General features: G+C 41.3%; 1 pseudogene; it reads right to left on the minus strand.

The window, feature by feature from the left end:
• Positions 1-11,482: 11,482 nt before the first annotated feature.
• On the minus strand, positions 11,483-12,486 carry LOC100971495 (glyceraldehyde-3-phosphate dehydrogenase-like; annotated as a pseudogene).
• Between the last annotated feature and the right edge of the window lie 593 nt (positions 12,487-13,079).

Below are 13,079 nucleotides of genomic sequence, written 5' to 3' on the forward strand. Positions count from 1 at the left end.
CCCATGTCTACCTCTTTCTACACAGACACGGCAACCATCCGATTTCTCAATCTTTTCCCCACCTTTCCCCCCTTTCTATTCCACAAAATCGCCATTGTCTTCATGGCCCGTTCTCAATGAGCTGTTGAGTACACCTCCCAGATGGGGTGGTGGCCGGGCAGAGGAGCTCCTCACTTCCCAGTAGGGGCGGCTGGGCAGAAGCGCCCCTCATCTCCCGGACGGGGCGGCTGGCCGGGCAGAGGGGCTCCTCACTTCCCAGTAGGGGCGGCTGGGCAGAGGTGCCCCTCACTTCCCCGACGGGGCGGCTGGCCCGGCGGGGGGCTGACCCCCCCACCTCCCTCCCGGACGGGGCGGCTGGCCGGGCAGAGGGGCTCCTCACTTCCCAGTAGGGGCGGCTGGGCAGAGGTGCCCCTCACTTCCCCGACGGGGCGGCTGGCCCGGCGGGGGGCTGACTCCCCCACCTCCCTCCCGGACGGGGCGGCTGGCCGGGCAGAGGGGCTCCTCACTTCCCAGTAGGGGTGGCCGGGCAGAAGCGCCCCTCACCTCCCGGACAGGGCGGCTGGCCGGGGGGGGGGCTGACCCCCCCACCTCCCTCCCGGATGGGGCGGCTGGCCGGGCGGGGGGCTGACCCCCCCACCTCCCTCCCGGACAGAGCGGCTGGCCGGGCAGAGGGGCTCCTCACTTCCCAGTAGGGGCGGCTGGGCAGAGGCGCCCCTCACCTCCCGGACGGGGCGGCTGGCCGGGTGGGGGGCTGACCCCCCCACCTCCCTCCCACACAGAGCGGCTGGCTGGGCAGAGGGGCTCCTCACTTCCCAGTAGGGGCGGCCGGGCAGAGGCGCCCCCCACCTCCTGGACAGGGCGGCTGGCCGGGTGGGGGGCTGATTCCCCCACCTCCCTCCCGGACGGGGCGGCTGGCCAGGCGGGGGGCTGATCCCCCCACCTCCCTCCCGGACGGGGCGGCTGGCCGGGTGGGGGGCTGACCCCCCCCACCTCCCTCCCGGATGGGGCGGCTGGCCGGGCAGAGGGGCTCCTCACTTCCCAGTAGGGGCGGCCGGGCAGAGGCACCCCTCGCCTCCCGGACGGGGCGGCTGGCCAGGCGGGGGGCTGACCCCCCCACCTCCCTCCCGGACGAGGCGGCTGGCCGGGCAGAGGGGCTCCTCACTTCCTGGTAGGGGCGGCCGGGCAGAGGTGCCCCTCACCTCCCGGACGGGGCGGCTGGCCAGGCGGGGGGCTGACCCCCCCCCACCTCCCTCCCGGACGAGGAGGGAGGACGCTCCTCACTTCTCAGACGGGGTGGCTGCCGGGCGGAGGGGCTCCCCACTTCTCAGACGGGGCGGTTGCCAGGCAGAGGGTCTCCTCACTTCTCAGACAGGGCGGCCAGGCAGAGACGCTCCTCACATCCCGGATGGGGCGGCAGGGCAGAGGTGCTCCCCACATCTCAGACGATGGGCGGCCGGGCAGAGACGCTCCTCACTTCCCAGATGTGATGGCGGCCGGGAAGAGGTGCTCCTCACTTCCTAGATGGGATGGCGGCCGGGCAGAGACGCTCCTCACTTTCCAGACTGGGTAGCCAGGCAGAGGGTCTCCTCACATCCCAGACGATGGGCGGTCAGGCGGAGACGCTCCTCACTTCCCAGACGGGGTGGCTGCCAGGTAGAGGCTGCAATCTCGGCACTTAGGGAGGCCAAGGCAGGCGGCTGGGAGGTGGTTGTAGTGAGCCGAGATCACGCCACTGCACTCCAGCCTGGGCGCCATTGAGCACTGAGTTAACGAGACTCCGTCTGCAATCCCGGCACCTCGGGAGGCCGAGGCTGGCGGATCACTCGTGGTTAGGAGCTGGAGACCAGCCCAGCCGACACATCGAAACCCCGTCTCCACCAAAAAAAAAACGAAAACCAGTCAGGCGTGGAGGCGCGCGCCTGCAATCGCAGGCACTCGGCAGGCTGAGGCAGGAGAATCGGGCAGGGAGGTTGCAGTGAGCTGAGATGGCAGCAGTACCATCCAGCTTCGGCTCGGCATCAGAGGGAGACCGTGGAAAGAGGGGAGAGGGGAGAGGGGAGAGGGGGGAGGGGAGAGGGGAGAGGGGAGAGGGGCTAGCACAACTATTTAACCCTGCAATTGTAGGGTGACAGCCCAGCAATTTTCATAAAGCAAAAATTTGAGTAGATTCAAGAAGACAGACAAATGTTAAATTATATAAAACTTCCTATCTCTCTCAGTCCAAATCATATACAATCATAATATTTAGTCAGTATGTATACAGAACTTACAAAGAAAAGTTAATGAAACTGTTCTTATATATCAAACTCCAGATCTAACAATAGAAAATAGACCTGTTCTCAAATGCATATGAAATATTCTCAAAAATTTAACAAATATTCAATTATAAAGAAAATCTTTTTTGCAAATACTGTATTTATGAAAATAGAATTCTCTGACTATATGGCAATAAACTATTTTGATTAAAATATCTAAATGCTTGTACTTGGAATACAAAAATTATTATACCTGGAACGTCAAAGAAAAATACAAGTTCGAAACAAAGCAAAGCAAAACCAAACAAAAAATCCAATTATCAGTTACATTTTAGTCAAAGGAGAAATAAAAATATTTTATGACTTTTAGAAAATAACCATTATTTGAGAATGACATTACATATTGATATGACTAGGTTAAAGCAATGTCTCAACAAAATTCATAATGATAATTAGTAATAACTAGAATAAGTGCATAAAAATACAGCATATATTAAATGTAGCATTCCAAATTTTTTAGGGAAACAACTCTATTTAAAACCAGTGCTGGGGCAAATGGCGTACAATATGGAAAAAACAAGTTAGAACTGTCTGTACACCAAATATCACAATAAACTTCAAAGGAAAAGGAAACCTAAAAGAAAAAAAAAGAAAAACTAAATCAAAGTTCTGTAACTACTTACAGAAGCCTTTAAGATAATTTTAAAATCTGAAAGTTAATTTAAATTCAAGCAGTTATAAATGCCCTTTCAAGATATATTGGAAATCCAAACATTCATTCCGTTTGTGGTGATAGACAGGATTGGCAATTTGAAACCCTCAGGAGACAGAAATGACCAGAATTGATGAACAATTTGATAACAGGATTAGAGAAAAGTAATTCTGGGTTTTAAACAATTTGCTAAAAATACATACTATAGCTCCTTCTTTCTTCCCCTGACCCTCCTCTCCCTTCAAATAAGATACATATTATACTATTTTAACAAAAACATTATAATGGAAATAAATGTTTTCATGTAAAATGATGAGAGAGAGTTAAAGGGAGTGCTAGGCAAGTTGAGTTTGGTAGGATTGTAGCACTACTCAGTGGATTCAGATATAGATACACAAGTGGCGTTTAGCTATATGGAGATGAAAGTTTAGGTTGTAAGAGCAAAATTAAATACCAAGAGTGATGGTGTAGACTTAACAGAGAATGAGGTTTTATTACCTGTCGTTTCCCAGGACTGTTGTAACAAATTGCCAAAACATGGTAGCTTATAACAACAAAAATTTATTCTCTCACAATTCTGGAAGCTGGAAGTCTAACATCAAGGCATTGGCAGGTTGGTTCCTCTGCAGGCTCTAAAAGGCAAGGTTCCTCGACTCTTTCCTAGCTTCTGGTTGCTGCTGGCATTCCTTGGTGTTCCTTGGCTTGTAGCTGAGTAACTAATCTCTGCCACTGTCCTCACATGATCTTCCACTCTGTCTCACTCTTCTGTATGTATATGTCTCAAACATCCCACTGTGTTCTCATATAAGGATCTCATTTTGAATTTAGAGGCGATCAATCCAAGATGATCTTATCTGAAGAAGTGTATCTGCAAAGATCCTATTTTCAAATAAGATTACATTCACAGGTACCAGGTGTTAGGAGTTAGGCATATCTTTTTTTCAGAAGGAACGCCATTCAACACATAATAAATGACTATGAAATATTTTGTCACCATTTTATACAGCAGATATTAAAAGAAAGAGAAGCTAGAAATTCAAATTGAGTGATATGGTTTACAATGATAGCCAGTTCTATGTAGTCCAAAAAGAATTTTTTTTAGAAGGGGGGCTGAGAACAGGACTGAGCAGACACACAGCATCATGCCAGGCAATGCAATTAAAATATGTGTTATAAAATGACCTTTGTCCTCAAAAGTCTTCAGACAGAGTCAACATCATTTTCAATACGGTTCAAATCAAAAATAATCTTAAAGAGTCTTTTATCACAATGTTATTTTAATTGGCGATTAGCCTTTGTTACATTGTTGTTGTTGTTGTTGTTGTTGTGACAAAGTCTGGCTCAGTCATCCAGGCTGGAGTAGAAGGGGCATGATCTCAGCTCACTGCAACCTCCGTCTCCCGGGTTCAAGCAATTCTCCTGCCTCAGCCTCCCTAGTAGCTGGGACTACAGGTGCCTGCCACCATGCCTGGATAATTTTTGTATTTTTAGTAGAGATGGGATTTTCGCCATGGAGGCCAGCCTGGTCTTGAACTCCTGACCTCAAATGATCTGCCTGCCTCAGCCTCCCAAAGTGTTGGAATTACAGGCGTGAGCCACCACGCTAGGCCTAGCCTTTGTAACTTTAGCATTATGTTTACTTCTACATTGCGATAATTACCAAAGTAAAACTACTATAAGCAATTTTGTAAACATGAGTTATATGCATTATCCTTCTGAAGCCAAAAGAAAAAACTAATTCATTTTTAGTAAATAAAAAGAGATTAGCTTTTAAAAGTGAAAACATTGGCTTTTCTTTATGAATTCTGTTCATTACTTCTGGAAGAGTCCTCTTTAATGGGTCAATCTTGTTATGCCCACTAATCTTGGGGAAGGAAAAGAAAACTCTTTATTTTAAGACCAAATACCCAGTTGAGACTGGGGTGGGAATTAAGAAATTCCCTGGAGATCATTGATGGTCGGATGGGATTGAGGTCAGTGAGTTGCTCCCTGACACGTGGAAGTATGGTATTAAGCACAGGAAGACTGAGAAAAGGCTTTTAGTTTTTATTTGGTGTATAGTTTGCAAGAATGACTACATTTTTCTTTTCTTTTTTTTTTTTTTCGGATGGGGTCTCATTCTGTTGCCCAGACTAGAGTGCAATGGCGCAATCTCAGCTCACTGCAACCTCGGTCTCCCAAGTTCCAGCGATTCTCCTGCCTCAGCCTTCCAAGTAGCTGGGATTACAGGCATGCACCACCATGCTTGAGTATTTTTCTTTTTTCTTTTTTTTTGTATTTTTAGCAGAGATGGGGTTTCATCAAGTTGGCCAGACTGTTCTGGAACTTCTGACCTCAAGTGATCCGCCCACCTCGCCATCCCAAAGTGCTAGGATTACAGGCGTGAGCCACTGAGCCTGGCCAACAATGACTACTTTTAGTAACTGCAATTTATCCCACCCCATACTTGTAGAAAATAGCAAAGAATAGTCAATGTTCCATTCCTAAGGCCATGGTGGAACAATCAGCCACTGACTCCAGGAACAGCATTAAGCCTCCCAAATAAGGCAGCAAAAACATGATGGAAACTGTGCCTGAGACTACAACAGATGAATTACAGGAGAGACGAAGTCGATATCTCACTGTCAGGGCTATGTGTAACCAGAGAGCTTTGGGTAATGTGAAGGCTTTATCCAGTCATTTCCAAAAAGAACAAGAATGAAAAATACGTGGAAGTCTCAGGTTCCCCGAATTACACATAATGGACAATTTTATTACAAGCATATTGGATTAAAAAAATCATATCATAAATATTCAGACCGACAAAACGTAAGACATGTAGCTAATATTTATTTTTAATTGTCAGAATTTCAAATTTTTAATGTGTACCTGTGAGGGATAATCATATATTTAGCTTCTTGAAATGGATTGGAATTTATATTTTTCATAAATGTAAAGGTATGTCTCTTTTTTCCTGAAACTAAGATTGCTAAAGGCAGAGGTAAATATTGCCTTAAACAATGATAAGAAAGACATTAGGCAAAATAGCTAATTATTGACTAAATTCATCCTTCCTTTTCTCTAAATTAACTGATATTGCCTTGCATTTTAAGTTATTTTTTCTGAGTAAAGAAAATATGACACCTGTCTTTGTCTTTCATATACATTTTTATTCATTTTCTCTCTTTGTGTCAAATACATTTTTAAAAGAAAGAAGCTGAGATAATTAGATGCATCAGCCTTACAGAATTTTAAAAGAAATCCTCTCATAAATTGTTTTCAGTGGCTAGAGTATTTAGTGCTCCAATAAAATTAGAAGATGATGCCCATTTCAAAATTTGATATAACATATCAATGCAAGGTAATAAGATGTTTATAAGGAAAAGTATTAGAACACCTAAAAGGAGATTTCATTGCAGTGGGCTTAATTTCTAGAAAATAAATCGTCTCTCAGATTTTCATGATAATTACACACGTAAATAAATACCCAAATGTTTCAGATAACTACAATATACAATAAGCTTATTAAACTTGTTTTTAAAGCAGATTTATTTATTTTGAAACTGAAATAAAATATTTTGAGTTACATAAATAATTCATGGTGACATTGAGAAAAAGATGGTTTCTATATTGCACACTGTCTCTGATTTCCAACTGTCATTCTTCATTAGATCGTGTTGAATCTATCATCAAGCTGCAGCAGTCAAGACCCAATTGCTCTAAAAAGCCTTTGGCATGAGATTCCACAGAACATGGAAGGTAGAAGTTAATATACCTTAGTATGGAAACAGATAATTTTATTATAGTTGTTATTATTATATGTTGTCAAGTAGAGAAATTACAGGGAAGCAAATGATATAAATGGCTTATGAGTAATAAATTGTGAGGGGGACAGTATGGAAGATAAGAATGAATTAACCTTGTTTCACTACTTGTAAGATATATACGATTTTATTTTTTCAAATAAAAATAGTTCGACATTATGCTTATAAATGCATGTTTTAGTTTTCTTGGTCAAGAAAGTACAAACCTAGGTTTTTTCTTTTACATTATGTATGTTTTAATAAGACATTATCATAGGCACAGTTAAACTATAAATTAAATTTAACTCAATGAATAAGAATTCTGTAACATATTCACTTAGTCAAAGCAAATAACTAACATGACACACTGCAATACAAAATTTATTAATAATGGGGCTGGTGATAAAACACTAGATCATCCTTGAATTTATTTCAAAATAAAAAGGGAACTTCTAGAGTGAATGAAGAATTCAATGACTTGTTTAACACACACTTTTTTTTTACTTGCCATAAGAATATTTTATTTTATTTTTCATCAACTTTTATTTTAAGTTCCAGGGTACATGTGCAGGATGTGCAGGTTTGTTACATAGGTAAACAGCACACACTTTTTAATACCTAAGTGCCTACACTGTAACTAGTAAACTGATAAATAAGACACTTTCATTGTTTCCATTCAATAAACCGGCAGAAGGAAAAATAATTATAACAATATTACAAACTCTATGGTAAAGCTATAGTTTATATGCAGTTAGAAAAAATGAAAATAATTATTTTTGTTAATGAGAAAAGACTTCAAAGAAACAGTGACATTTAAACTTGGTATTGAGATGAAGGCACAAAAGTAGACTGAGAATAAATTATGAAGATTTTAAAAATATACTATGAAAACTTGGGAGTCAAATAAACTCTTTAAACAAATAGGTGACATAAGCTGATTTGCTTTCCATAGTAATCAATCTGGTCTCAGTTATAGGTGATGCATGTGCACAGATAGAAACTGGGAACAAGGCTTTTGCATAAGTTCAGACAATAGACGATTAGAGGCTCAACAAAAATGGTAGAGATTGAAATGCAGAGGAGAGAAAGATTCAACAGTGATAAGTAATGTTAGAGGCAGAATCTGTACAATTTAGTGAAAAATAAAATATAAGTATTTCAAAGAATAGATAAATAAAATAACAAATATAGGATGAATATACATATAAATGGAAACAAATAACTTTTAGGTGTATTTTTGGGGGCTTTCATCTACAGAGATCCAACAGAAAGTTTTTTTTAAAAATGCACTGGCTTATTTCACTTAGCATAGCATCCTCAAGATTCATGCGTGTTGTTGCATGTGACAGGTTTTCTTCTTTTATGACTGACTAGTATACTGTTATATGCATACACTAAATTTTCTATGAGATATCTAAAGTAATCAAGCTCACAGAAGCAGAAAGGATGACAGTGGTTGCCAGGGACTGGGAGGAGAGGGAAATAGGGATTTGCTCTTCAATGGGTATAAAATTTCAGTCACGCAAGATAAAATAGTTCTAGGGATATGTTGTAAAACTGTGCTTATAGCTAACAATATGGTACTGTAACCTTAAAATTTTGCTAAATGGGTAGATCTCACGTTATATGTTTTGTTAACCATAATAAAAAATACACTGTATGGTGGAACAATACAGTCACTGTGGTTTGTGGGTTTGTTTGTTACAACACGGAATTTAATAATATATACCACACGAAATAAATACTCTCATTATCCTACTTCTAAGATATATTAATCAATGTCTTAACATAATCAATATTTATTTCTCACTCACCCAAAACTTCATGTAGGCTATGTAGCCCTTGTCTATCTTTTAACTTCTCAATCTGGAACATAGGGTCTCCAAGGTCATTACTGGAAGTTTGTATTAGAATTTTTAAGAGGACCAGTAGTGGAAATGTCTTTCACTGCTTTCATCCCACATCTTGTGTAGGGCCCAAGTACATGGACTCAGTAAAACTGCAAGAAAGGCTGAGAAATAACTTCTTGTGTGTCTAGGAAGAGAAAGTGATAAACTAAGTATATAGTAACACATCTGTCACATCACAAATAATTACTAATAGTAATCTACTGTATTTAATTCTAGTCACAATTATTTAAAGACTTTCTACATAAAACTACGTGTAAGTGGAATTGTGTTATTTTGTTTTTCGTTTGTACTGCGTAAAACTCTATCATGGTAATTTTTGTGTACAATAGCCCCCATTATCCACGGCTTCTGTTGCCCCTGGTCAACCACGGTTAGTAATATTAAATGGAAAATCCCAGAAGTAAACAACTCATGATTTATTCATTTATTTATTTGTTTATTTTGAGACAGAGTCTCACTGTGACACTCAGGCTGGAGTGCAGTGGCGCAATCTCGGCTCACTGCAACTTCCGCTTCCCGGGTTCAAGCGATTCTTTGCTTCCAGAGTAGTTGGGATTACAGGTGTGAGCCACCATGCCGGGATAATTTTTGTATTTTTAATAGAGACGGGGCTTCACCGTATTGGCCAGGCTGGTCTCGAAATCCTGACCTCAAGTGATCCACCCGCCTCGGCCTCCCAACATACTGGGATTACAGGCGTGACCCACTGTGCCCAGCCAACAGTTCATAAGTTTTAAATTGCATGCTGTTCATCAGAAAGCTCACTGTCTGGCTCCCGCCCCTTAGTCACTTAGTGAATCATTCTTTTGCCCAGCATATCCACGCTGTCCATGCTACCTGCCCACGAGTCACTCAGTAGTCCTCTTGGTGATCAGATTGACAGATTAAGAGAAGAAGAATGGTGAAGACAGTACAATAAAATATTTTGAGAGAGAAAAAGACTACATTCATGTAGCTTTCATTGCTGTATATTGCTATAATTATTCTATCTTATCATTAGTTATGGTTAATTTCTTACTGTGTCTAATTTACAAATTAAACTTTTTCAGATATGCATTATATGAAGAAACATAGTGTATGTAGTATACATTAAATTTGGTATTATTTTTGGTTTCAGGCAGCCACTGGGGGGTCTTGAAATGTGTCCCCCATGGCTAAGCAGGGGCTACCATAAAAAATTTTATTGATATACTTCATTTTTAAATGACAACAGTTATCTCTTTCAATGTAATTGGTTTACCTAAAGTTTGAAATGCAGAAAAGATAAGAATCTAGGAAGACCCTAAGATTTTTATTTTGAGTAATCAAGTAGAGAGTTTTGTTATATATTAAAATGGGAAAGGATAGATTGAAAGAAATCGTGAACTCTGTTTTGAACTTGTGATGTTAAGATGCCTATTAGAATGAAAATATTAAGTGGACAGTCCAGGATTTCCATCTGGAATTCAGCCAGTATTTTTTATTCAAATTGACTGATCTAGATTCCACAAATTTGAAATACCACCATACAAATGACGAAATTTCTACATATATGTATAGGTTGGTTCTGCTTTCTATTTTGTTCTATTAAGTCTTTTTTTTTCTAGCCCTGTTCATATTCTGATAATTTTATTATTACAATTTTTGGGCATTCTTTATTTTATGATGGTACCTTGCATTTTGTTATTTTCTTTAGAGTGACGTATTTAATCATAAAATGATTTTCAGAACTAATTCCTCAAACTGTTCCCCTTCCAAATAATACATGCAGCATCTTTGAGACTATATTGCCTAATAAAAATCCTTTATATGAATATAAAAATCAAACAGAAGTCCATTTTTAACCTAAGCTCAGTTGAATGGGCTTCTCCTCTTTAAAAACAAATGTCCCCTAAGGCACTGAGTCCTAAATAAAGTTGATGTTCAAAGAGTAGTACAGAAAACTTTTTCAAATACAACTTTCATGTGAATATAACAAAAACTTTCACTTGAATAAAACAAAAGAAAAACACTGAAAAATAAACACAGCTGGTAAAAATAACTGAAATATTTAAAAAACATTGTATTTTAAATTGTAACATTTCATCTTTCTAAGCCAATAGTGTCATTTAATGAAGTGTTAGTTATGATTCTGTAGTGTACGTTATTTATTGCTTACTAAGCATCCACTTTCCCATCCTATGTCCTTACAGAATTTCAAAATTCATTCAGATTTGCATTCTTCTTCACTCTGTTGTGTGTTTCACAGAAGAAGCCCACAACCCCATAAGTATGCTATTCTCTTTGCCTGTGCCTGTTTTGCCATGAGCATGTGGCACAGTTATGAACAAACACACGTTAGAAGAAGTTGTTTACAGGGTTCAGATAAGACTATATAAACACAACATTTCTTCTCCCTTTGGAGATTTTTAAAAAATTGAATTGATGCCTCGATGTGTCTGAAACTCCTAGAACTATTATGGTAACTCTGGCATACAGAAAATGACAACATACAAAATATACACCTGAGGTTTTGATGATATTTTAAAATCAGAAATAACTTATAATGGTAAGGACCTACCTCCCAACATCTAAATAATATGAGGAAATTTTGTTCTCTATTTTCTTTTATTTGCAGCTGAAATTGTTCTCTTTGTTTGTTTGGCTGAGCACAGGGGACTTTATTGATGGTACATGACAAGGTGAGGCTCCCTAGGCCCCTCCCTCTTCAAGGGGTCTGCATGGAAACTGTGAGGAGGGGAGATTCTCAGTGTGGTGGGGGACTGAATGTGGCAGGGACTCCCCAGCAGCTGAGGGCCTCTTTTTGTATCTTGTGCTCTCCCTGGGGCTGGTGGTCTGGGGGTCTTACTCTTTGGAGGTCAAGTGGACCATGAGGTCTATCACCCTGTTGCTGTTGCCAAATTCATTGTCACACCAGGAAATAAGCTTGACAAAGTGGTTGTTGAGGGCAATGTCAGCTCCAGCATTGAAAGCAGAAGAGTGGGTGTTGCTGTTGAATTCGGAGGAGACAACCTGGTGCTCAGTGTAGCCCAGGATGCCCTTGAGCGGGCCCTCTGATGCCTGCCCCACCACCTTCTCGATGCCATCATATTTGGCAGTTTTTTCCAAACAGCAGGTCAGGTCCACGACTGACAGGTTGGCAGTAGAGACACAGAAGGCCATGCCAGTGAGCTTCCCATTCAGCTCAGGGTGACCTTGCCCATGTTCTTGACAGTGCCAGTAGATGCAGGGATGATGTTCTTTAGAGCTCCACGGCCTTCATGCCACAGTTTCCTGGAATGGCCATCCACAGTCTTTTGGGTGGCAGTGACTACATGAAATGTGGTCATGAGTCCCTCCACAATGACAGTTGTCATGGATGACCTTGGCCAGGGGTGCTAAGCAGTTGGTGGTACAGGAGGTATTGCTGACAATCTTGAGGCTGTTGTCATACTTCTCATAGTTCACGCCCATCACAAACACGGGGTCATCACTAGAGGCGGCAGAGATGATGATCTTTTTGGCTCCCCCTGCAAATGAGCCCCAGCCTTCTCCATGGTGGTGAAGACACTGGTGGACTCCACAACACATTTAGTGCCAACATCACCCCATTGGATTTTGGTAGGATCTTGGTCCTGGAAGATGATGATGGGATTTCCATTGATGACGAGCTTTCCATTCTCAGCCTTGACTGTACCATGGAATTTGCCATGGGTGGAATCATACTAGATCATGTAGACTATGTTGTTGAAGTCAATGAAGGGGTCATTGATGGTGACAATATCCACTTTACCAGAATTAAAAGCAGCCCTAGTGACCGGGTGCCCAATATAGTCCAATCCGTTGACTCTGGCCTTCACCTTCACCATGGTGTCTCAGGGAAGAGGCTGGTGGTGCATGAGAAGATGCAGCTGTCTGTCGAACCAGAAGAGCAGAGAGCCTGAAATTGTTCTTAATGATTACAAGTACAAACCGAAATGCCTTAAATGATTTTAAAAGCTTTCTTGAATTATTAACAGTTCATTTCACCTAGGGGGCAGTGATGAGCTGGGGAAAAAAATGACCACATTGGTACAGTATACTGAAGTGCAGGTTGCCACTCTCACTCTTGCAAATAATTTTAATTGCTCTCCTAAATTGTCTGTCTTGGAAAAAAATTTTGAGTTGAATAAATTTCCAAATATTCATGTTTCTCTAGCAACTCACCAACAGCAATTCCAAATTGGTTGATTATATGTTGACATTCATTAAAATATTAGAGGAAAATTAAACATTTAAAATTTGGTAATTTGATATTTTTTACACCTAATGTGGTGTTGGCCTTCAATTTTTCACAACTGCTTAAACTAACTGCAGTCGATTCTCATTATTCTCAGAGTCCATATTTGTAAATTCCCCTATGAGCTGAAACTTATTTGTAATCCTGAAATTAATACTTGAGGTGCTTTTGCCATCATTTGTG

Source organism: Pan paniscus, chromosome 8 (assembly GCF_029289425.2).
Source record: "Pan paniscus chromosome 8, NHGRI_mPanPan1-v2.0_pri, whole genome shotgun sequence".
Classification (NCBI taxonomy): domain Eukaryota; kingdom Metazoa; phylum Chordata; class Mammalia; order Primates; family Hominidae; genus Pan; species Pan paniscus.